We start from the raw sequence: 3,872 nt of genomic DNA, 5'->3' as shown, positions 1-3,872 counted from the left end.
AGTATTTTTTGGGATTTGCCTTACTGGAGTTCGCTAACGCTTCGACACAATCTGGATGTTATGCATATAGAGAAAAACTTTTTTGATAAAATCATCAACACCGTTCTGAATGTGCCAGGGAGAAGTAAAGATAACATCAACTCGAGGAAGGACTTGAAAGATATATGCAAGAGAAAAGAGTTGGAGTTGACACGTGATGGTCACGCACCTGTGCCGATATTCAGACTCACAAAACCAGGTAAAACGGTCTTGTTTAAATGGTTAAAAGAAGAGGTTAAATTCCCTGATGGATATGCATCCAAATTGGCGCGATGTGTTGATACTGATTCATTAAAACTTATGGGAATGAAGAGTCATGATTGCCATGTATTCATGCAAAGACTTATTCCTATTGCATTTGCGGAGATATTGAAACCAAGTGTCCACGGAGCGTTATGCGGTATCAGCACATTCTTTCGAGATATATGTGCAAGATCTCTGAGAAGAAGTAATGTAGAGGTTTTGAAAGGCAACATTCCTGAGATACTTTGCGCATTGGAAAAGGTATTTCCACCTTCATTTTTTGATGTGATGGAACATTTACCTATTCATTTACCAGATGAGGCGATATACGGTGGTCCAATACAGTTTAGATGGATGTATCCATTTGAGCGATTTTTTTTCCATCTGAAGAAGAAGGCTAAAAACAAAGCAGCAGTGGAAGGATCTATCGTCAAACAGTATTTGTAAGAGGAGATCTCCTACTTCAGTTCTTTCTATTTTGAATCTCATATTCAGACGAAGAAAAGGAGGGCTATTAACGAAGACGATATAAGTTATCTCTACCACTATGATTCATGTTTCGGACTTATTCCCGATGCTATCGGGATGGAGCACACATGGAAGACTTGCATGTCCGTTTTGCATGGAGGAAACAGAAGCGTTTCAGTTGAGACATGGGAGAAAGTCATGCTGGTTTGACTGTCATCACAGATTTCTTCCAAGGAATCATCCATTTAGACAAAATCGTACGCTTTTTACCAAAGGTAAAATCGTTACTGAGGAAGGTCCTGTTATGCAAACCGGAGAGCAAATTTTAAGACTTTTTGACGAGGATGTTTTGGCAACATATCCTAATCTATGTGGGGAGGAACTTGAAGGAATGAAGGAACAACATTATGCATCTTGGCTTCGAGACTACGTAAGTATTCTAGCTATATATATATATGTACGTGTATGTATTTGTGTATAATTACTCATATCATTTAATTTAATTTTTATGCGCAGATTTAGTCATGCAGTGATAGAATTCTGGCATGGATTAGAGATATATCACATGGACCTGGAAGAAAAGTCATTTGCTGGCGATAATGTTCACCAGAGGATACACGTTCCACACTTACGATCATGGAAAACATAAATCCACGTTCAACTACGGAGTTTGTATAAAAAGCGGGTCATCGGAAGATCCTGATTTCTTTGGGGTTCTTCGGCAGATTTTCCAACTCCAGTATCCAGGATTAGTCAGGTTGAAAACAATCATATTCAGATGTGATTGGTTTGATACAACGTCGGGACGCGGCTCACGGAAAAATCGATGGGGAGGTATTGACATAAACCCGAAACGTTCATATGCAAAGTACGATCCTTTTATACTTTCAGATCAGGCAGACCAGGTATGCTTCATTCCATATCCGAAACATTCTGCGACATCGGTGAAACGGCGACGGGAAGATCAATGGTCGGCTGTTTTGAAGATTAACCCACGAAGATTAATTATCGTGGATTCGTCGTCGACAACACAAGATCTGGATGAGCCCATGCAAGACCAACTTGAAGATCCGGTTCTTCCCATCCGACTAGATGATGATTACGACGAGACACTTGCACTTCCTAACATAGACGACGAGTTACTTGATGATTCGTTACACGTACAAGACGATATAGACGAATTCGTTTCGGACCATGATACAACTCCGGATGATGAAAGTGATGAAGATTCTATGTAGACTTATTTGTTTTTATTGTTTTCATATGTATTTGTATTTTGAAAAATCTATCATATTTATTTGTATTTTTGAGATTTTTAAATTTTTTTTTAAAAAAAAATGTTAAATTCCAATGGGCATCCGTTGGAATCGAAGCGCACCAATCGAATCGACACCAGAATTACAACGGATATCCGTTGGCAATTTCCAACGGACACCCTTTGTTATAGTTGAAACATTGAATCCGTTCTGATAAATTCCAACGGATGCCCGTTACAATCTTCATTTCCAACGGGCATCCGTTGGAAATTCTGAAACATTAAATCCGTTCGACGCACCTGGCGTCCATTGCGTCATTCCAGAATATTTCCAACGGATGCCCGTTGGAAATGAAGCTTCTAACGGTCATCCGTTGGAATTTATCAGACAACATTAAATGCGCCCAGAGATTTCCAACGGATACCCGTTGGAAATCCGTTGGAATTTTCGATTATATAAGGGCGAGCGGCCCCATTCTTCCCCATCATTCATTCTCTCCCACAAAAAAAAATCCGAGCAAAAAAAAAATCTCGACCAAAAAAAAAACCAAAATGGTAATTGATTTTCAATTCTTTTTCAATTCTTTAATATTTATGTTTTGTATTAATAACTAACTATTGTTTTTTTACAGTTTCGTAGGCGATTTTCTGATTCCGGAGGATTGTTAGCGGGTTCTTCTGGAGCACCGCCACCGCCGCCACCGCCACCTTCTCGTCTTCCAGAACCGGTGGACGCTCCTCCATTTTTCCCAGAGATTGATATAACTCTGGAGGAGGTAGAGGAAATTTTAAATTCCTTCGACACTCGCGAGGTCCCGCTAATCGATCCCGAACTTGACGGGGCGTTATGGTAATTTATAAATTAAATTATTTCAATACTTATTTTAAATTATATTATTAGTTAATATTAATAAATTGTTATTATAATTAGGTTCGGGGTTAACGATAAAGATTTGAGGAAAAAATTTACAGCAATAATAACGTCAAATTTTCCTCAACTCTACTACTGTTGGACGGTGGTACCGGACAACATCAAACGTTCTTGGTGGCATTCGTTCATCGTAAGTTATATTTTTAAAATTTTATTTAAATAAAATAATTAATCACTAACTCTAATTTTTTTTTAAAGCAATCTTTTCGGTGGAAAAAAAAGTACATCGATAAAGTTTACAAAGAGTTCAACCAGCTGGGTATGCAGCGGTCGAAACAAATGATGAACAATGCCAAACGCCGTCATCAGCTGCATGGACTGCCACTGGAGTGGGCAACAAATGACTTGTACCAGCAGCTTCTTACGTATTGGAACTCAGACCATTTCAAGAACAAGAGTTCCAAGGCGAAACAAAGTCGTCTGTCCCAAAAAATCGAGGGTGATGGGCCTCATCGTCATACCTCCGGTGCTAAATCATTCAAGAAGAGGCAAAAAGAGATGGTATTTATTTAAACTTTAATTTAATTTTTAATTTGTTTTTTAATTGTAGATTTTTTATTCTGTTAATAATATATATATATAGGAGAAAGAAATGGGGAGAACGCCATCAATCGTAGAGTTGGTCGCTCGGACATACAAAAAGCCCGATGGGACATATGTCAATACCCGTGCAGAACGAGTTGTAAGCACGGTAACTCAACGACTTACCCAACTCTCGCAAAATGTTGGCGATTCAGCGGGTTCTTCATCCGGTCTCTCTGCATCGGACCAAGATCGTTGCTATGTGGAGGTAAAATTTAAAATAATTCATTTTTAAATATTATATTTTAATACTTTATTTCAATTTTAAATATTTTCTTCATTTTTCAGTCGGTCTCTCCAAATAAGGGCCGCATCTATGGATTAGGAGGATTGCAGCGAGATTTGTTCGATGAT

General features: G+C 38.5%; 1 long non-coding RNA gene across 1 annotated transcript; it reads left to right on the top strand.

Moving 5' to 3' along the window:
- Window positions 1-2,788: 2,788 nt before the first annotated feature.
- Window positions 2,789-3,162, top strand: LOC104805007. Its single transcript, XR_770424.1, has 3 exons — window positions 2,789-2,855; window positions 2,937-3,066; window positions 3,135-3,162. It is a non-coding gene; the product is annotated as an uncharacterized LOC104805007 (long non-coding RNA).
- Window positions 3,163-3,872: the final 710 nt, after the last annotated feature.

Source organism: Tarenaya hassleriana, unplaced genomic scaffold, assembly GCF_000463585.1.
Source record: "Tarenaya hassleriana unplaced genomic scaffold, ASM46358v1 Cleome106, whole genome shotgun sequence".
Taxonomy (NCBI): Eukaryota; Viridiplantae; Streptophyta; class Magnoliopsida; order Brassicales; family Cleomaceae; genus Tarenaya; species Tarenaya hassleriana.
This window is presented reverse-complemented; position numbering and strand designations above follow the sequence as displayed.